Source organism: Leptopilina heterotoma, unplaced genomic scaffold, assembly GCF_015476425.1.
Source record: "Leptopilina heterotoma isolate Lh14 unplaced genomic scaffold, ASM1547642v1 Lhet_190, whole genome shotgun sequence".
In the NCBI taxonomy this organism is placed as follows: domain Eukaryota; kingdom Metazoa; phylum Arthropoda; class Insecta; order Hymenoptera; family Figitidae; genus Leptopilina; species Leptopilina heterotoma.
In genome coordinates, this window is record NW_025110909.1 from 1,503,067 (window position 1) to 1,526,259 (window position 23,193).

Here is a 23,193-nt window from a genome sequence, read left to right on the forward strand (position 1 = left end):
AAAACAAGGCTTAGGTCCAAAAAATCAATTTTGATTTTTTTATGGTAATCGACAGATATTATGTTGCTTTTTCAAATGCAAAAGTCAAAAGTTAAAAATATCAATTATTTTCGACAATATATCGTTTTAAAGCTGGGTATGTCAAGCGTAGTTAACTTCCGACTGTCCACGACAAAACACGGCTTAGGTCCAAAAAATCAATTTGAGTTTTTTATGGTAATCGACAGATTTTATGTTGCTTTTTCAGATGCAAAAATCGAAAGTTAAAAATATCAATTATTTTCGACAATATATCGTTTTAAAGATGGGTATGTCAAGCGTAGTTAACTTCAATCGTAGTACTTCAATCGCTCGCCCTGTGAAATTCACGTTTGGGAGCTAAGCCGTGTTTTCTCGTGGACAGTCACATATGATTCGCGTTTCTCGCTATCTTGCAGTTTTCTTCGTACACAATTTATACTGTTTGCTTCACTTCGTGATTGATCTTTACTTATATTATCATCGCTTGTTCTTTCCTGATTTTGATATTCACAGTAATTGTCATCATTGTAACTCGAGTTAGATTTGCGTTTTCTTTTCTTCGACGGCTTTGGTTCAATGATAGGAAGTAAATTGACCAATAAATAAAAAGTAAAGCAGTTTGATTGTCTACAAAAAAATAAGGCAGTTACAAAATATTTTAAAATAATTTGCAGTTTAAATGTTTAATACTAAAAATACTATTTTTAATTATCAACATTTAATAAAAAATATACCTGAGATAAGTGATGGTAAGAGATCCAAGTACTGCCTGTCGTGCTTAGAAAGATTTGAAGCTCTTAACAGATTGATAATATGATCTTTAATTAAAGGCCACTTTTCAATTAGAGCTTTATCTTTTCCGGGATGAAGTTTTTTAAAATCCAATTCGATCTGTAACATTAAATAAATTTAGAAATAATAAAATTTTAATTTTATTTTTAGTGAATTAATTTTTCTTAAGTTCAAATTTGTTTATAAACTTACCAACTCTCTTTCAAACTGATCTTTTAAAGCTTTGAATGCTTTGAAATATTCTTGGATACTTCTTTTTTCAATTTGTAATATATTTCGTCTTGCTTCAAATGTGTCACACCAATATTCAATAATTTTTAGCTGGTCTTTTGAACATGTTTCTAAATAATTTAATTTTAGCTTTATGGACTCTATAGAAAAAACACAAATTTTAATCATTCAAAATGATAAAAGTAAACTTATTTTTACATTATAACAAATATTAATTACTCTTTAATGAAATTTTAAAATATTAAAGTTCTTACCGTCGTAAGCACAATTCAGATTTTCAGCAGGTTTTAAATTATGTGGAGGACTTATTATGCCTTCTTCTTTTAATTATCCTTTGATGTAATCAAAATGGAATTTAATCTTTCCCCCTACTGGTAGTCTAATACCATTTTCAATTTTAAACTTTCGATAATATACTTCTGAACATTCATTTGGAAAAACTTTTTCTATATGCCGATCAACTTCACAAAATTCTTCTTCTGGAATACTGCTTATAACGAAAAATATATATCACATTATTAAATATTCTATTCATTATTATTAATAGATACTAAAAATAACCAATGAATATTGCAAGGAAAATTAAATTTACTTACATCCAATCATTAAATGGTTCTCCTTTGTAATTTTGTAGAAGTTCTATTCTTTTTTTCTCCACAAATTTGTGAACTAAAGTTTTACGGCATTTGTCTGTCAGAAATCCATTGTTATTTTTATATGCTTCACATATAAGATTAATAAAATAGGCTTACTATAGCTATTAAATTTAAAATAAATTTGGTTTATATTACAGAAAATATAAGAAAAAAATTATTTCATTGAAAACATTTCCTTTAAATTAAAAAAATAAATAAAATATTAAAATAAAATAGGCTTATTATAGCTATTAAAATTAAATTTAAAATAAATTTTGTTTAAATTATAGAAAATATAAGTAAATAATTTCAAAACTTAATGTAATATAAAACTTTGAAATTACCTCTAGATTGCTAAAATTTAAATCGAAATGATTTGTTATTGTAGACTGCGATAAATTCAACAAGTTTACACTGTTTACTCTAGTCCATTCAGCATGTTCGTCAACTGCTTTGATGACATTCAAAACTGGCGTTGTACTTGACGAAAATATCCTCGTATTCTGAAACAATTTATAACATAAAAGTATGAATATACAAAAAGACCACATTTTAATTATCATATTGTACAAAAAAAAGTTTTAAATATTTTTACCTCAGAATCAATAATCTCCATTATACTCCTGTAAAATATTTTAGGTTCTTAAATCTAATATTAAAAAGTAATATATTAATACAATAAATATATCACAATATATAAACTATAAAATATTTGATACTGTTTTTTTCTTTAGTGAAAATCGTTTTTATAATATGTAAAATAATTAAAATTTTAAATGAATAATACAATATGTAATAGTATAATAAAATATATATAATTTAATATACTTACATTGTTTTATTTTATTCCATTGACTTTGCTATCACAGTTTCACTTTCTGTCACTCAATTTGTACAAGTGCTTTGCATGCCGCGTGCACCTGGGTCGAAAATCATATGCGCACAACCTACAGCGCAACCGATCATTTGACAAAACTCTTTTTGCAAATCGTGCATAGTACCTGTTTGAATAACTGTGAAACTTATATTAGAAATTGTAATAAAATATTTTAGTAATTTAGATTCTGCGAAGATACTAATACTGTTTTGTAATTTATACAGAAGAATTCTAAACTTTTTTCTTAATAGTTCTGTGAAAATTACTGAAATATTTTCTACAAACGTATTTTTTAAAATATACAAAATATTTTGTAAATCTTTTTGAACAGTTACGCATTATATGCAAAAAATTTGGTAAAAAGTAGGAAACTCTATTACGTAAAACGATATATCCAAGACTATTGAACTAATTCTGCAATATTCACAAAATTTATTTTTTCCGTGCATAGAATGAATGCCGCTCATAACGTGCTCGTAAGCAGCATGAATCTCGCACAGCGTGCGTCGCATTTTAGTGAGTGTAAAAACGCACCCTTAATGCGTTCATGTTTATGCGCCTTGTTCCTATAAGCACACAGGAAAAAATAAGTTTTATTTTAAAACCGAAAAGAGACTAGTTTCAATATACAGCACAAACTAGACCAATATAGCTTTAAACTAGTTTGAAGTTAAAGTTTCACTTCAAGCATACCACAGGGGTAACAATGAGCTGCTTTATGAAATTAAAGTCAGCCACAAGTCCGAATATCAGCTTAAATCTATACATTTCTTAATATAAAATTTATCACCTAGCCAGAATATGGGCTTAAATTAACCATTATATTTTACAAGTGTAGGACAAAATGTGACCAAGGTAAATTTTGATATCAGAAGTACAAAATAACATTTAATTTTTTTTAAAGTTTAGTACTTCTGCGATATTAAAATTTACATTTGTCGCATTTTGTCTTACATTTGCAAAATACTTTTATAAAATTTAATAATAACTTATATACACAAGCTCTTAAAGTTTTTTTCAATAGAAAAACACACTTCACCAAACATAGTATACTTAATGAAATAAGTCACGAAAGATAATTGTAGAACATTTATTGACACATAAAATGAACAATTTTGTAAATCTCAGTAACAAATGACCAGAAATAATTTTTAAAGTAACTTTAATGTAATTAACTGACAAGTCTTAATCCCAAAGATATATTATTTGATTTATATTGCATAAAATCTATAAAAGCACACTCCCCAATAGCACTGAATGTTCCATTCCTATTCCTGGAATATTCCATTGGAACATTGGAAATATTTTAACAGAATGTTCCTACTCTATTCCAGGAACATTTTAATGTCCCACGTTTGTAACATTCCAATGGAATATACCAGATATATTCCATTGTCATATTTAATACTTTCATAAAATATTGTATAAATATTTCTGTGGAATATACCGGAAATATTCCTCTGGAATATACTGAGTATATTCCTCTAGAACATTCCAGGTATATACCAGTGAAATTTAACGCAATATTCTTGTGGATTATACCAGCAATATAATCCAGGAGTATGCCACGAATATTTCTTGATGTTCCTGAATTTTTCCTTTAAACAAAGTAATAAAATTTAATATTATACCCTCCTCCGTATCTATGATTTATAACTAAATATTTTTTATACTGAAATATTGAATAATAATTAAAAAAATGTATTACTATTATTGAATATAGAGTTTTTTTCTCGAATTTTATTGATACACATGAGTATTTAGATATATTTTTTATTTTAAAGTTCAGTCATGGCGTAACAATATTATTAACAATAATGAAATATATTAAATTAAATAATAGTAAATGAAAAACTAATATTTCAACTTATTTGTAAACTACTTTAATTGCGTATTTGATGTTACTTATTAATAATATACTGTAATGAACAAATAATTTGAAGTTTATGAATTGAAATTATTTAGTGTAAATAGAAATGATTAATATCATTTGTAAATTATAATTATTATAAATTGAGAATATTTAAAATGAATAAATTGTTAATTCTTTCTTAATAAGTAAAATTGTTCAAATTATTTAATCTTCATTGTCTTCATCTTGATCTAAAGAGGACTGATTTTGGGAATAAGTATCTTCGTCTTTTGAACATCATTGATTTATTTGATGTGCTGGGAGAAGTGGTCCCGCTGCCAGACACGACTGGCATCATGGATATGTTCGGTAGACCTTGCCGTGGTGGCGGGGCTTTTCACTAAAGGGCAACCAAACAGCAAGAATGAATGGATTCACAAAATTCAAAGAAAGTACCCCATGTGAGCAGGCCGGAAACGAGAAATCTCACCATCGGTCCTAAGACTGATGCTCAAGTGCGCGCGGATTGTGGGGGCGCACAATTTCTTGCAGTGCCACAAGTGATCGTGGAAAGATTTGATCCACAGAACATCGTGGAAAAAGAAAGAATAAGAAAGGGAAGCGCGTCGAGCCTTCTGAGTGTGTCAAGCTGCAGTTGGGGAAAGATCGTACATAGCGCTATCCACTCAGAAGTAGACGACGAGGCGATAGAAGAGACTCGCGAGATATGCTCGCGGCTCAGAAAGGAGGAGGCGACTTGCCTCGACAAAATGGAGTTGGAGGTCGCAAAGATGATAAAATCTTGCGACATTCAGAAGAACGTCAACAGGACGGTAAAAGATGGACTCAGAGCCATCGAAGTCCTGTTGAAAGAGGCAAAAGTAAAGCATGTCGCAGCCGATGAGTCGGACTTCGATTTAGCATGCGTTCTTAGCGGTGCGGAGTGTAACCGCAAGGACCGTAAGTAAAAGAGAGAGCGTTCCTATAAGCGTAATCTCAAAAGCGTCCTAAGAGATGCTCAAAGACGGAAGCGAGAGGGTGACAGTCCAGGGGAGACTCGAACCTAAACCGATAAGAGGAAAAAGGAGGAAGCTCCTCCAATGGAAACGATAGTACCAGATCCAAAGATTCCTCAAATGGAAAGAACGGGGTCCAAAAGATCCGCAGTTCTAATCCGAGTCGCTCAAGGATTAACGTATGCTGACGTTCTGGGTAAACTTCGCAAAGAGGTCAACCAGGACGACTGCCATACGAGAATAGTAGCAGCAAAAGCTACAAAGAAGGGAGACCTTCTAATTAAGATCAGAGGAGGCTCCGACAAGGGCGTTTTCACCGCTGAGGTCACCAAAGCAGTTGGAAGCATGGGTAAGGTGCAGTCGTTGGATCGAAGAGTTACACTCGAGATCCGTGATTTGGATTGCCTTACCCAAGCAGCCGAGGTGCAACAAGTGTTGTCGGAAGCGATAGGAAAGCTAGGATGCAGGAAATTGACGGTTTTAGGACCCAAGAGCCGAGGGATGAAACTCGCGGTTGTAGTCACCAACCCGGAAGAGGCGAACAGGCTGGAGAAATTGGGACACGTAAAAATTGGTTTTATGTGTTTCCCAATTAAAAAAAGAGTAATGGTCGTCCGGTGTCATCGATGCTTGGGATACGGTCATATTGGAGCGAAATGTCAGAAGGTGGACAGATCGGCTGCGTGCTTTAAGTGCGGTGAAGCCGGTCACAGGTTCTCCAACTGTAGGAAGAGCCCAAGTTGCTTTTTATGCAAGGAAAAGTTTGGCAATAAGGTGCCAACCACCCATATTGCAGGCAGCGGAGGATGCGGAGTCGTTAGGACGGCCCTAGAGGAGGCGAAGAAGAACTCTCGCAAGAAGTAAAAGCAAATAAGTAGTATTAAAAAGAGCAAGTCGAGAACTTCGTAACCTCGGTTATGTCGAGAAAGGATCTCGACGGCCGCCAAAAAGCGTGATTTAAACAGTTTTTAACCACGCTTGTCAAATATATTATATGCCGACAGACAGACGTGACGTATAGCAGTAGTCGCGCGCAGGAGAGAACAGATGATCATTTAGTTGCAAAATAATTGTAAACAAGCGAATCATTGTTTAAATTATAAGTGATTGAAAAACTCAAACAACTTTTTTTCTTCGGAATATGAAAGTGTGAAAAACAAGGAATTTTTTGGTTCATAAGTCATTCAATTTTGAATTCCGGCTCAAAAGTTAATTTTATTTATTTAAATAACTTTTTTAATTAACAAAATAAGAAAAATTGTTAATAACATTTTTGAAGCGTCTCGTCTTTATGAATTTTTAGCAAAAAAGAAAACTTAATTATCTTGTACCGTTTAGAAGATATGGGCATTTAAACAATTTTGAGCAATTGTTGTAACTTTTAAATAAACAATTGATTTTACTTAAAAAATTGATTTTCTGAAACTTTAGTCCAACAAATGTAATACTACCAAGTTTGAAAGAAATCGGTGATGGTGCTCCGAAAAGTAGTAAATTTCTCCTGGAATGCCACACTTCTTAAAAAATTTGTTTTTTTATTATTGTTGTGCTGTGAATTCCGCTTGGAGTTTGTAATAGTTTTAATGACTTTTTTTAACTACGGACGCAGGAGGACCGCAGAGAAAGGAAGAAGGTCGCATTAGCGACAGAGTTGAAGAGCCACCCTCGAAGGCTAAAGTCTTACGACAGTTCCGAGGGAGGGTAAAGGGCTCCAGAAGAAGGGTTACGGGTTTTAGTGGGTCGGGCTGGTAGTAGGTCGCCAGTTTATTAAATTTATTATAACATTTATTTATTTATCTTTTTTTTAATATTTCCTTTTGTTTCATTGTACCAACCCCACATAACCTTGGAGTGCGGAATCCAAGGTATCTGTAGGCAGATTTCCCAAAAGTCCCTAAGCAAAAAAAAATATATTAATGTAATAATTGTTTATAGTATACATAATAATATAAAATGTTATTAAAATTTTTTAATGATTTTAATGTTATGAAATTTATTTATAAACATTTTTATTACTATTTTCGTACTAACATTTCTCTATCCAGTCTTTTTTTAGCTGCAGCAAACCATTTGGAAGTAATAGTAGAAATTTCTTGTTCTGTAGCTACTGGTTTGTTTACTCGAACTGCAGCTAAAAGTAATTCAAATTAAATAAGAACTCTGTTATTGAATTTGGTTCACGAATTATAAGTAATATTTAATTAATCTACGTGTGCATAAAAAATGAATTTTAGAACAGAAAAGAAAATAATTTAAAAATTCGCAGCTTTGAGAAAATGAAATATTCAAAGAAAATTGTTATATGGGATTCTGTATTAAAAACCATATAAGATCCTAAAAAGATTTAATTTGAAAAATATGAGTACGGATCTTTAGCATATTTCAAGCCGTTATTAATATTAAATTTTAACAGAATACAGAAATCATTTCATTAGAAGTATTGAAATATTTATGTATAATTATTTACCAGTCAGTAAATTGACAAACATTGTATCTTGCAAAGCCACTTTTGGCTTCTTACGACCTGACCAACTGTAATTTAATGCCACTAAATTTTTAATCAATTTTACACAAATGTTGTTTATTATATTTGTTAGTCCTCTTCCTCCAATTTTGTCACACGCTTTAGTCTACATCAAATAAAAATAAGTTTTAGTGACTAATAATATCATTCATTAGTGGTAATTCAAGTTAAATTTCATTTTAATATTTTCATCATACGTCTGATTTATAATAAACTTACAACTTGTTTCAAAAAAGCTTTGTCTTTGAGTTTCTCATTGAATTCATCAAATTTTTCTTTTGTCGATATTGGTAATTCTGGACATTTTTCTGATTAAAAAAAGTTATCGCAACTATCTGATGATAGGATTTCAGGCAAGTCATCGAGGCGCATGTTTATCATTTTAAGGGAAATCTAAACTTTATTCACTTTATTTATAATTAATCTTTCAAACTCCATACCAGAGTTCTGGTCACGCAAAGCCATACTTGACAGTGATTTTTCCATACTCATTTTCTTCTTCATGTTATTTCCTTTATTTTTCACCGTAGAATTTCTTACTAAAAATTAATTTTTTCACAATTAACTAATCGTTAAGTCATTTTATTCAAATTGATAAATTATTACCATTTTCGTTTTTCTTCAAAGAATCTGAATTTTTTTCTTTTGAATGAACCGGTTTTAATGTGTCATCTGAACTCATTCTCATTGAATTTTTGTCAGAAGAATCTGCTCTTTCGCCTCTTAAATTATCTATGGCATCTTTAACAATAAAATTAATTATTTACTTTTTACAATTTTCTAGGTTTTCTTTATTGTTTTTCATGCATTTATTCTTATGTTCAAATGTATCCATCCCTGGATCTGTTTATATTTTTAAGTAAAATGTATATTAATTTCAACAAATTAATAAGATTTTTTATAAAGTGAATAAAGTGCTTTTGATATTTTTCTTCTTCAAAAGTATTACCTTGGTGTTCAATTACTTTATACTCTTGTGTGTTTCTTGCCCGTTTGAAAGATAATGGTAAAGATAACGAACTGCAGGCAACAACGTTAGAAATTATTGTTGGTTTCCCTTTATTTTTGTCCTTTGTAAAAAGAATTCGTATGGGCAATGTGACGTTTTAAAAGTATTACTTTGCAAAATATTTAATAAATTAATAATAAATATTTTTATTTATAATTAATAATAATAATTAATAATAATAATTAATAATAAATAATTAATAATAATAATTAATAAGAAATAATTAATAATAATAATAAAAATAAAATTAATTAATAATAAATAAAATAAATATTTTAATTTTGTTAAATTAAAAATATTATAAATAGGTATTACAAGTAATAATATTAATATTATTATTAATTATTAATTATCATTATTAACATTATTATTAATATTAATAATAATAATAATATTATATAATATAAAATATTATAAAATATTATATTAAAAATATTATTTTGTGTGCATTTAATTTGTATCAATAGTTTTTAGTATACATTCAAATTTGGTGTTTTAGTATCAGAATTCGTTTGTGAATTCGATGCTCTTATTTTTCGTGTTCGCTTCAAAGTAGTAATTTTTCCTTCCCTTTGGCATAATCGTCTATTAAAAACATATTTCGTATCGTTGTTAATTATCTTATTAATTAATTGAAATATACACAATAGATAAAATAAAATTCAAAAATGCTTTTTTTTAAAGAATTTTAATAAAAAATAAAAAATAAAATTCAAGAATGCTTTTTTAAAAAAATTTTTCATAGTTTACCTAATAATAAATTATTTAAATCTTCAATATTAGAAAAAAATCATTATAAATGAATAGGTATATAATTGAAAATTATGAAAGTTAAACGTAAATCTTCAGGGACAGAAATGTAATTCTTTATTTGGCGGAATAAGAAAGAAATAAAATGTTTTAAATAAATTAAACGGTAATAAAATTTTTGAATATTTTATTATTATTATTGGTCTGCAAGTAATTGATTCGATCACTTGACTTTTTAAATATTTGAATTGTGGATAACCTTATAATATTAAATTTTATACCTGTCTGGTATTTTATTTTTGTTATAAGTTTTCGACACCATGCTTTTCCAACTTCCCTTAGTTTGAAAACATCAGAATTTAATTTTATTTTGCAGTCATCAGGAGGCAAAAAACAATAGATTTCATCGTCTGAAATTTTTAAAATCCATTTTGAAGCAATTAATCGCGGTTTCTCTTCATCCAGTAACCAAATAACACTGTAATCGGGAATTGGAGTAGTCATCGTAGACATGTATGAATAAATTATCGTTTTATTATTTTGATGTTTGTGGTTATTTTTGTATTGACGATCAATCGAAATATTTTTGTCAGAATTAACGGAAATAACGTTCTCCTTCGTCGGTTGATATCTGTCATTCACGATTCAACAAATGACTTTAGATTTATACAAATGAAGTGTGCAACGAAGTAGACGTTCTTTTTTCAATTGTAAACGTCAAATATATTTAAATAAATTAATTTTCATTCCACATTACGAAAATTTATTTCAAATTAAATAAAGATTGCTTTTGTAATTAACACACCATTGACTCCAAGTTTTTAATTTCCTGAATAATTATTTTAATCAATGTAAGGAAAGAAACAAAAATCCGGTAAAAATTGAATTGCATGTGGGTAAGACTCCGTCAGAAAAATTACAATTTGCATGGGGTCTTCGGATTATTCTGTAATTTGGTGAAGTTGTTATATTTGATAACAAAAATAAGTGTACCAGAGGATTTTAAAAAATTTTCAAAATTGTAAAAGTTACGCCATTTAGAATTTTTTTATAAGATTTTTTTTAAATGTGAATATTTCCGAAACAATTTAACAGATTTTAATGAAATTTAAATATGTTATACTTAAAATCATGTCCTTTCAGAATTTTTAAAATGAAAAAAAATTTTTGTTTTTTTTCAAAAAAAAGTAAAAAAAAAATTTTTGAATCGATTTATTAAGCACGGTACCGATTTTCGAGTATTTTCGATATGTAATAAAATATTCCTTATAATTTCACCTTTCATTTAAAAAAAGAAAGCGATGGAGACTTTAATAGTTTTCGAGATATTGAAATTTTTGTGGAAGCGCGACCACGTTTCAGTGCCAGCGCAGTATCTTTTACCCGGGACGCCTCACAGTGGAATTTTTTTACACTTTACTCTTCAAAATTTTCTAGAGCCTACAAATTTTATTGGATTTTGATGTTCTTGGTCTTAAATGAAAGGGGATAAAATTTCTAAGAGATTCCTTTAAACCGATTTTTGAATTTATAATTGTTTATTTATTTTTTTGTTACTCAAAGTTAACAATTTACAATATTTTTTGTAAAAAATACTTTTTATTTTTCCATTGCACAAGATCGAAATCAATGTAAAATAGTCTAGTCTGACCACCTGACAAATAATAATGCATAATACAGTTTATTTAAATTGTAAAAAAAAAACAATTTTTATTGACAAATAGATAAATTTGGTTTTTTTTAAATTTGTTTTTTTTGGTAGACAAATTTATGTTTATTTAAGTAATGTATGTCTATTTTGTAAAAAAATGATTTTAAAGTTAACAATTGTCATTGTTATTAATAATATATATAACCAATAATCTATTTTCTTTTGCATTTATAAACATTTTTGTAAATTTTTAAACTTTAAATATTTATATCATATGTACATTCTTTCAAAAACTTAAAAAATTTATTAGCTTAAACAATTACATTTGTTATAAAGAAATTATTAACTTTAAAAACAAATAAATGGCTTATTTCTGCAAAAAAAATAGAACTTTTTTAAACGAGTTTAACATTTTAAAGCTCTATATAATATAAAAAGGACCCCGCACAATTATATGGAAAATCCGGACCCGGTCAGAATTGTCTGTAACTTTAAAAATAATTACTTTTTAAAATCATGATCAAAAATTATTACAGACAATTCTGACCGGGGCCAGATTTCTCATATGATTGTGCGGGGTCCTTTAAAGTTTAAATAATCGGACAAGTGTGAGTTTCACTCGCATTAAGATCGAGGGTTCCGTACACCAAAATAAAACTCATTGTTTATAAAAAAATTATTTCAAAAATTCTTACAAAATTTGAAAAAAATAATTAAAAAAATAGTAATATATTTTTTTAAATTTCGAATAAATATTTTTATTATTTTATTTTATTAATAAATCTTTATATTTTTTCTTTTATAGTACTTATCTTCGCCAATCACATTCTCTTTATTTTTTCTATAATTTGCACTTGAAAAAGAATATACAAGCTGAATCTTAACTCACCAGGTTTAAATTTATAAAAGTTAAAGTAGGGACAGTGTAATTTAATCGAAAAATTCAAATTCTTGCCCTTCAATTTCGCAAATAACTCCGCCAATCAGGTTCGCTATATTTTTCCTGTAATCTACACTTTAAACTGAAGATCCCTACCGAATTTCAACTCACCAGGTTGAGATTTGTAAAAGTTAAGGGGGGGACAGGGTCATTTTTTGCAATTTTTTCAAAAAAATTCAATTTCTTTCCCTCCTAGTTCCCAAATATCTTCACCAATCAGGTTCGTTATATTTTTCCTGTAATCTGCACTTAAAACTGAAGATCCCTGCCGAATTTCAACTCACCAGGTTGAGATTTGTAAAAGTTAAGGGGGGGGGACAGGGTCATTTTTTGCAATTTTTTCAAAAAAATTCAATTTCTTTCCCTCCTACTTCGCAAATATGTCCGTCAATCGGGTTCGCTATATTTTTCCTGTAATCTGCACTTAAAACTGAAGATCCCTGCCGAATTTCAACTCACCAGGTTGAGATTTGTAAAAGTTAAGGAGGGGGACAGGGTCATTTTTTGCAATTTTTTCAAAAAAATTCAATTTCTTTCCCTCCTACTTCGCAAATATGTCCGTCAATCCGGTTAGCTATATTTTTCCTGTAATCTGCACTTGAAACTGAAGATCCCTACCGAATTTCAGCTCACTAGGTTGAGATTTGTAAAAGTTAAGGGGGGGGGGACAGGATCATTTTTAGCATTTTTTTCGTAAAAATTGAATTTCTTTCCCTCCTAGTTCGCAAATATGTCCGTCAATCGGGTTCGCTATATTTTTCCTGTAATCTGCACTTAAAACTGAAGATCCCTGCCAAATTTCAACTCACCAGGTTGAGATTTGTGGAAGTTAGGGGGGGGGGGACAGCCCATTTTGTGTGGCTGGGACGGACACACGAGTGATTTCATAAGGGTTCCGTCAGTACACCTATGGTGTACGGAACCCTAAAAATTACGAAAATGTTTATAAATGCAAAAGAAAATAGATTATTGGTTATATAATTATCAAAAACAATGATAATTGTTAACTTTAAAATCATTTTTTTACCAAATAGACATACATTACTTAAATAAACATAAATTTGTCTACCAAAAAAAACAATTTAAAAAAAAGAACAAAGTTATCTATTTGTTAATTTAAATTGGTTTTTTTACAATTTAAATAAACTGTATTATGCATTATTATTTGTCAGGTGGTCAGACTAGACTAATTTAAATTGATTTCGATCTTGTGCAATGGAAAAATAAAAAGTATTTGTTACAAAAAATATTGTAAATTGTTAACTTTGAGTAACAAAAAAATAAATAAACAATTATAAATTCAAAATTCGGTTTAAAGGGATCTCTTAGAAATTTTATCCCCTTTCATTTAAGACCAAGAACATCAAAATCCAATAAAATTTGTAGGCTCTAGAAAATTTTGAAGAGTAAAGTGTAAAAAATCCCACTGTGAGGCGTCCCGGGTAAAAGATACTGCGCTGGCACTGAAACGTGGTCGCGCTTCCACAAAAATTGCAATATCTCGAAAACTATTAACCCTAGAAGGAGTACGTTAATTTACTCACCCTCTAAGGAGTAACTGGGGTGTCCCGACACCCCACGCTTTAAACTTGTTTTATAAGGTTTCTATTTGACGTAAAAAATTAATTATAATGAATTGATTGGTTTTTTAGTAAGGAATACAATAATATTATTCATATTTTAATAAATTAAAAAAATTTTGAAAAAAACCATAAAAACCCAAAAAACACCAAAAAATTGCACAATTGACTTTTTTTACAAAAAACGTTGTAGTTTCTTAAAAATTTGACTAATTTAAAAACTATTTTAGGTTTTTAAAGTTAAATAGATACACTTTTAGGGGAAAAAATTAGTTTTTGTATTACTTTCAAAAAACAATTATTTGAACATCTGAAGTGAAAGAAATTAAAGTCAATTGACGAATAGTGAAAATCATAAAAATGAACTATAAAATGGACTTAAACAATTAATATTTACTAAAAATGGTGTTACAAATTTAAAATTTTACAAACTTAAAATATATGAATATATTAACATTAAAATTAATAACTTATGAAATGATTCTGTAAATTAATATTTAATCAAAGTTTTAATTAACAATTCTTAATACCTCTAATATATGTTAAAATATTATTAACAATATAGAATTTATAATTTAAATTTGACTGTCATTTACTACATTTTTCTGTAATAGAATTTAATTTCTAACTGTAGAGAGAGCACAGAAATTTTTAATAAATCTTAACTCAAATTTCATAAGTTGTTACAAATACAGAATGTCTATTTTTCATAAAAATAGAATTTTTGTATAAAAATGTTTCTTTTTATAAAATACAACTTTTTCATGCATAACCTATCAATTTATACTTTATCAGATGATTTTAACTGATTAAAAACGATTTTTAAAAAAATTTGAATTTACTTATCTTGACAATTTTTGTAACGTTAGGGAGTAACTCGGGTGTCCAGACACCCCAGACGTATTTTAACAGAAGATAGAGCTCTTCCTAAAGCAAAACTTTTGGTGACACATACAGGTGTCAAAAGATAGAGGTTCAAACTAAATTATCAACGGGTTTTGAGTGTAAAAAAATTATTGGTTAAGCCATGGGAATACTTTGAATTTTGCTTGGGGTGTCCAGACACCCCAGTTACTCCTTCTAGGGTTAAAGTCTCCATCGTTTTCTTTTTTTTAAATGAAAGGTGAAATTATAAGGAATATTTTATTATATCGAAAAATACTCAAAAATCGATCCCGTGCTTAATAAATCGATTCAAAAAATTTTTTTTTACTTTTTTTTTGAAAAAAACCAAAATTTTTTTTTCTTTTGAAAAATTCTAAAAGGACATGATTTTAAGTATAACCTATTTAAATTTCATTAAAATCCGTTAAATTGTTTTGGAAATATTCACATTTAAAAAAAATCTTATAAAAAAATTCAAAATGGCGTAACTTTTACAATTTTGAAAATTTTTTAAAATCCTTTGGTACACTTATTTTTGTTATTAAATATAACAACTTCACCAAATTACAGAATAATCCGAAGACCCCATGCAAATTGTAATTTTTCTGACGGAGTCGTACCCATGTGTAAGTAATATAATTTAAAAATTTGAAATTTTCACTTTTTATAAAAGAAAACTTTTTAAAGAGATAGACGAAAAAAATAAATAATAAAATAAATATAGAATAATAAAATAAGTACAAAATAATAAAATAAATAAAGAATAATAAAATAAACTTTTAAAAAAACAATTTTTTTGAATTTAGCAATTTTTTAATATGAAAGAAATTACGTTTGTCTTTGAAAGTTAAAATACTTAATCCTTAATATGAAACGAGTAGATATGCAAATTAGGTAAAGAGAGACATTCTTATTTATATTGCCTTTAGAGAAAGAGAGAAACCAGAGCCGGCGTTACTGGCGCCGTTACCCAGACGTTACCTTTTGTGTTTCAATTATAAAAGTATATATATATATATATTGACTTTTATCTATAGTTTTCCTTGCGATGAAGGAAGAAAGAAAATATTATTACCTAGGTTCCTCATTTACAAAGGCTATTGTTCAAGGGTTCGTATTGCTTGTGGTAATCCTTCGTAGGGTCTAATACATATATATATATATATATATAATTATAATATATTGGCCTCAGAATCAAACTACGAGTGCGAAAAGGACACTCATGCTTAGGGCCTAGCACCTAAATATAAGAACGAATATTTTTTTTTTAATTTAAAAATCATATCGTAGATTATTTTCCTTCGGACACGTTCTACGTGTCTTCAACAAAAATTAAATTAAAAAATCTTTATTATTCACTGGTGAATTCACTCACTATATGTAAGTGAATATAAAGTTAAATAAGTCAATTATTAGTGAATACTTCGTGAATTAGTAAATAGAAAGTATTAGTGAATATAATTAGTAATAATAAGTGAATAGTAAATAATAATAAAATTACATTAAGATACTGTTTTCTAAATTTTTTTAATCATTAAATAATTAATTGAGTTGTGTTTTGTTTTTGATGTTAATTATTAATAAAGTTAAAAAATTTGTTATAATTTTTTTGATGTTTATTAAGGGAGTATTCTGGTCTTTAGGCCTCAATTTCAGGCGTTTTTCCGAGTAGAATAAAAAAGAAAGTTTAACATTCTTAGTATTTACTTTTCTTACAAGTTGTTTATTAATGTTTAAAGAGTACAGAAAAAAATTAGGAAACAAAATAATTAAAAAATTTAAAAGTTATAAACTGATGAAGTGGGGACTGAAAAAAAGGAAGTGCGTACTGGTTGACAGTGTGGAGACTTTTGTAATGTTCTAAAACAAAAAACTCAAAGAAATTCTTGATTCTTAAAGGCTTCGCTGTGGTCGGTACCTTGGAAAAGAAAAAATAAAATTTTTTAGCAAAATGGCGATGATTTAAAAAAAATGGTGTTTTTTGATTCTGTTTTTTAACTTTTTTGAATTTTTTAAAAATAGTAAAAATAAATATTTTTCAAAATCCAAGGTTCCGACCATAAAGAGATATACAAAGAACATTTCTGCAAAATTTGAAGTCAATCGGTTGAGTAGATTTTGAGTTATCGTGTCAACAAGAATTTTTTTCAATTCCCACTTCACCAGTTCATAACTTTTAAAATTTTTGATTATTTTTTTTCCTAATTTTTTTCTGTATTCTTTGAACATTAATAAACAACTTGCAAAAAAAGTAAATATTAAAAATGTTAAACTTTCTTTTTTATCCTGCTCGGAAAAACGCCTTAAAATTGAGGCCTCTAGACCAGAATACCCCCTTAATAAATTCAAAATTTTGTTATAATTTGGAAATCGTCTGTAATTGGATAAAAGACAAAATTGGAAATTGGTTCTATTGGATAAAAACAAAGCTGGAAATTGTTTAAATTGGATGAAAGGAAAAGTTGGAAATTGGTTATATTGGATAAAAACAAAGATGGAAATTGGTTAAATTGGATAAAAGGCAAAATTGAAAATTGGTTATATTGGATAAAAAAGCTGGAAATTGGTTAAATTGCATAAAAGGCAAAATTGGAAATTGGTTAACTTGGTTCTATTGGATAAAAACAAATCGGAAAAATTATTGGAAAAATTGGAAGTTGGTTATATTGGATAAAAACAAAGCTGGAAATTGGTTAAATTGGATAAAAGGCAAAATTATAAAATTTGTTATATTGGATAAAAACAAAGCTGGAAATTGGTTAAATTGGATAAAATTCAAAATTGGAAATTGTTTAAAGGGACCATTCAAGTATTACCTAAGCATATTTTTCAGGTTTTTAGACCCCCCCTCCCCCATGTAAGATTTTTTATATGCATTAGCACCATTTTTCTAATGAAAATAAGCAATAGCTAGACCCCCTCCCCCTTAAATGCTTACGTAATACTTGAATGGTCCCAAATTGAATAAAAACAAAGCTGGAAATTGGTTAAATTGGATAAAAGGAAAAATTGGAAATTATTTATATTGGATAAAAACAAAGCTGGAAATTGGTTAAATTGGATAAAAGGCAAAATTAGAAATTGGTTATATTGGTAAGAAGGCAAAATTAGAAGTTGCCCTACTAAAAAAATATTGAGGAATCATGACAAAACATCAGAGTTCTAATTATTTGTCAGATTTTCTGATGCTTCTTCTCGACTCTGATGATTTGTCATTTTTCAGATTATTTCTGACAGAATTTTTTGAATTTATTTGATGTTTTGTGAAAACTCTATCAGCTTCTCACTTCACTTCACAAACCAGGCTGACCATACTTGAAGCGTATCTTTTAATTTCTTCAAAATGAAGTTTCTTAGAATAAATTTTAAATATTTGGAATCATGAAATATCACAGATTTTGAATTTTTAAATTATAAACTTCAATTAGTTATATTAAACAAATTTCAAGTCATAAAATTTTTGTTTAAAAAATCATAAACCTTCAGAACAAGGCCTTTTTTTGCCAACTTGACTCAACTCAGTCACAATGACCAATTTGATATGCACCTTTCTTTAACAATAGATTAAAATTGATTTCTTCTGAATCAATTTACTTTTTTCCACTTGACATGCCCAAAAATACTAGAAAAAAAATAAAAACAACATTTAAATAGTATGCCTGCAAAGTCGTATTTTTTATGCTGCCCAGATGGGTGTTGACACCGTCTCACAACTGGTGATATGCTGTGTCTCACACCCAGAAATTGGCGCTATTTTGAAAAAGGAAAATTAAATTATTTTCAACCGTAGATTGGAACAATACAATATTGCATCACAAAATATAAGGAAAACACTAAAAGAAAATGCATTACATTTACCTTTTCCAATTAATTAACTTGGAAAAAAAGTACTTTGCATTTATTGAAAAAACGCTTTTTAGTCGATTATCACACACAGTGTTGGTATTTAACAAAAACAGTTTATATATTCCGCTTCGGCGTACACGAAAAAGTTGGCTCATATAAAAAGAAATGTTTTTATATAAACCAATCGGCTTTTTAATATTGCATGTTAAAAAAAATTGACTGTCTCACAACTGGAGGTGTCTCACAACTGGAGACTCTCCCCTAAATATCAATTTTTGATACTATTTTTTTAAATGCGTTTTTCTCAAAACAGGATTTTTAAAATTGCCGTGCAGTGTAGCTCAAAAAGTTATTGACCGATTTTAAAATGAAAAATTGGAAATTGTTCGTTATTAAATTTATTATTAAGTGAACTAAACTTGAAAAGAAAAAAAAATTTTAGTACCTTTTTTAAAATAAAAAAGTTGCAAAAAAGTAGGCAAAAAATCGAATTTTTTTTTAAAGTAGTGTCAATTTTTAATATTTTTACTTAAAAGTTAGTTCACTTAATAATAAAATATTTATAAAATATGAATAAACTTGATTTTTTGCTTTCGGACCAAATTTGTGGGCTCAGGACTGCACGGCAGTCATAAACTCCGGCGGAGCAGCTCTATATGCAATAGCTCCTAATTTGGAAGATTTTTGATATAAACGCTTATAAAAAATATGAGTTACAGTTAAATATATGAACAACATAGTAGAAATGTTTTATTTCATTCAAAAAAATTCTTACTTTAAAAAAAAAAATTCGCGAAAAACGGCAAAAAACATTTTATATTGTAAATGTTTTGAAACAGACAATTTTTGTTTTAGCTTGATACTTTTTTTAACTAGAAATGGCCAAGCATTGAAGTTAGGATAATACATAAAATTCTGTCATGTTTGGCTTTTTTATTTACATATTTACTTGTAGATTTTAATGTTAAATACTATTAGCATAAATTAATACTATTAACATTAATTGTATTAAAATAAACTGAATGCTTATTTCAGCTTTATCTAAAGAACATTAAAACATGTAAAGTATTTCCAAAATTATATTAATTTTATTAAACAAGACAAAGTCAAGAAATTTTTTAATGATTTTGGAAAGTTAATTAAATTTTACTTTTAAGTTTAATTTTTGAATGAATACTTATATTGAGTTTTAGTGTCTTAGACGGGAAAAATGTTAATTAATACATTTTGCAAAATGAAAAAATTATTTATAGCACTAAAATGTAGCATTTACATAATTTTTGCAGATAGTGTACAATTAATTAAAATTGATTTAATAAATGGTAATAAATCATTAATTAGAGAATAATTTAATCCCAACAAAAACATCTTTGATGTTTTAATATAATGGGTTTTGACCCAATAAGGAAAAAAAAATTTTTTCCCAATAAGGGAAACTTTTTCAAAAAAAATTGTATTGTTAAAGTAATTTGGTGTTAAAGTTTTAGATCATTTTATTTTCATGTTATTATTACTTTGAAACAAATAAAGAAACCGCTGCCAAGTTGTATATTTTTTATAATTTTGGTGCGCTCATTTCATGAACACTTTGCTTCCTCATAGAGATAATAATAATAATAGGAAAATATATGAATAACTTTTTATAAATATGGTAAAAGTGATTGAATCTTAGGTCAATCAATGTATTTTTAAATACTCTACAATATAGTTATAATAGTTTAATAGTTAAACAAAAATTTTCAAACAAAAAAGTTGAGAAAATGTCATTTTCCACAATTTTTGGTTTTTAAAATACCAATAATTTCGAAATTTATTATTAGGCCAGTCGGTGAGTGCAAAAAGTGCACATAAGTGCAACCTGAAAAGTCGAAGCAGTTTCTTGTAGTTTGAGGGCCCCAAATAAAAGCCCCATAGTTTGCACCACATTTCCGGTTGCGAAAAATGGTGTAAACAATCGCCAAAGTTCGAAAAACATGGTTTTTCGATGACTGTTGCTTCCGGTTAAATTTTAGGGGAAAAAGTTGTGATTGAAAGTTATAGAGCTTGGAAATAGCTTTCAAATGATTGGTCGCAAGTTAAAAAAGCTTAATTAGTTTAGTTGCAAATGAATTTAAACCATTAAAAATAGCACTTTTTTAATTGTTTAATAACTTTGTTAATAATTATCGAATTTGTTTCTAACTTCCCAGAAATATTCCCCTTGCGAGGCTGAATAAATCCCAAAAAAATTCAACTTGATCGGGTAAATAGTTTATGCATAATTCCATTTGTTAACTAAAAACATGTAATTTTTCAACGGAATTTTCCCACTTTTGGACCTGCGAATTTCGTTTTTTTTTCTTGGAGAGTACAGTTAAGGAGTCTAACTTTAGTTCCATTTAAATGGGAAATTGATTTTTTTTATTTAAGTGCATAGTAATAGACGTTAAAAAACGGTATGTTTTTTTGACATAAACAAATGGAATAACTCAGCCAATTTTCACTTTATCGATTTCGTGTCAAGGGCATTTGATTTTATTTGTTTTCACAAAACTTTTCCAAAAAAAAATCCGATCTAACTTCAAGAGGTGGAGAGTTAACTTTTTTTTAAAAAAAAATTCCTGACAAGTTAATTATTAATGTTTTTTATTAAAATTCGCACCACTTACAGTTTGATACATGTATTTTATGTAAAAAAATTAAACATAAGGTTTTGTGCATTTTTTTAAAATTTATAACAAGTAAAAGTAAATGTATCCATTTTTCAACCTCTGAACGGCGGAGTGGGGGTACCCGGAGGAGCGTGATTCTCGCCGCCACAACTGAATTCAGCCGTTCAAATTTGCAAAGATGGTCATAACTTCGTTAATTATTTACCGATTTTTATCTTTCTTTTTTTAATTTGATGTATTTTTTTACGCCGAATCCAAAAATGATTTTATATGTTTTCAAATTACAATATTTTTAATAATAAAAAAGAAAAAATTTTTAACAACAAATTTTTAATTATTATTTATCATATTTGACAAAAAATTCTTTTCGTACATATAATTCCATTGAATTTAAAATAATATTATGACATAAAAAAATTAAAATTAATTATATATAAGCTTGTAGCATCAGGTTCACATATGCACGCCTGTTCTGTGTGTAGCATTGTTGTATTGATAGTTGAACAGGCGTGCATATGTGAACCTGATGCTACAAGCTTATATATAATTAATTTTAATTTTTTTATGTCATAATATTATTTTAAATTCAATGGAATTATATGTACGAAAAGAATTTTTTGTCAAATATGATAAATAATAATTAAAAATTTGTTGTTAAAAATTTTTTCTTTTTTATTATTAAAAATATTGTAATTTGAAAACATATAAAATCATTTTTGGATTCGGCGTAAAAAAATACATCAAATTAAAAAAAGAAAGATAAAAATCGGTAAATAATTAACGAAGTTATGACCATTTTTGCAAATTTGAACGGCTGAATTCAGTTGTGGCGGCGAGAATCACGCTCCTCCGGGTACCCCCACTCCGCCGTTCAGAGGTTGAAAAATGGATACATTTACTTTTACTTGTTATAAATTTTAAAAAAATGCACAAAACCTTATGTTTAATTTTTTTACATAAAATACATGTATCAAACTGTAAGTGGTGCGAATTTCAATAAAAAACATTAATAATTAACTTGTCAGGAATTTTTTTTTTAAAAAAAGTTAACTCTCCACCTCTTGAAGTGAAAATTGGCTGAGTTATTCCATTTGTTTATGTCAAAAAAACATACCGTTTTTTAACGTCTATTACTATGCACTTAAATAAAAAAAATCAATTTCCCATTTAAATGGAACTAAAGTTAGACTCCTTAACTGTACTCTCCAAGAAAAAAAAAACGAAATTCGCAGGTCCAAAAGTGGGGAAATTCCGTTGAAAAATTACATGTTTTTAGTTAACAAATGGAATTATGCATAAACTATTTACCCGATCAAGTTGAATTTTTTTGGGATTTATTCAGCCTCGCAAGGGGAATATTTCTGGGAAGTTAGAAACAAATTCGATAATTATTAACAAAGTTATTAAACAATTAAAAAAGTGCTATTTTTAATGGTTTAAATTCATTTGCAACTAAACTAATTAAGCTTTTTTAACTTGCGACCAATCATTTGAAAGCTATTTCCAAGCTCTATAACTTTCAATCACAACTTTTTCCCCTAAAATTTAACCGAAAGCAACAGTCATCGAAAAACCATGTTTTTCGAACTTTGGCGATTGTTTACACCATTTTTCGCAACCGGAAATGTAGTGCAAACTATGGGGCTTTTATTTGGGGCCCTCAAACTACAAGAAACTGCTTCGACTTTTCAGGTTGCACTTATGTGCACTTTTTGCACTCACCGACTGGCCTATATCGAATTAGGTTCAAAAATAAGTCAATCGAATCGTTTTATAATGCTCTACAAGTTAGTAACGATAATTTTAAGATTAATTCTACATTTATTAACAAAATTTTCAAAAAAATATTTTTTTCCAAAATTTATGATTTTTAAAAGTTTAATATCTCCGGTAATATGGATGAAAAATGTTCAATTAGAACTCAAAAGATGCG

At 28.0% G+C, this 23,193-nt stretch overlaps 1 protein-coding gene and 1 long non-coding RNA gene across 9 annotated transcripts in view; one reads left to right on the top strand and one right to left on the bottom strand.

Moving 5' to 3' along the window:
- The window catches only part of LOC122500710 (sorting nexin-17), a 379,406-nt gene that overhangs the window by 115,947 nt on the left and 240,266 nt on the right, over positions 1-23,193 (top strand). The gene's annotated exons all lie outside the window — the stretch shown is intronic.
- LOC122500716 lies at positions 285-1,472 on the bottom strand. Its single transcript, XR_006301509.1, has 4 exons — positions 1,299-1,472; positions 1,006-1,184; positions 756-912; positions 285-648 (listed from the first exon to the last, which is right to left on the bottom strand). It is a non-coding gene; the product is annotated as an uncharacterized LOC122500716 (long non-coding RNA).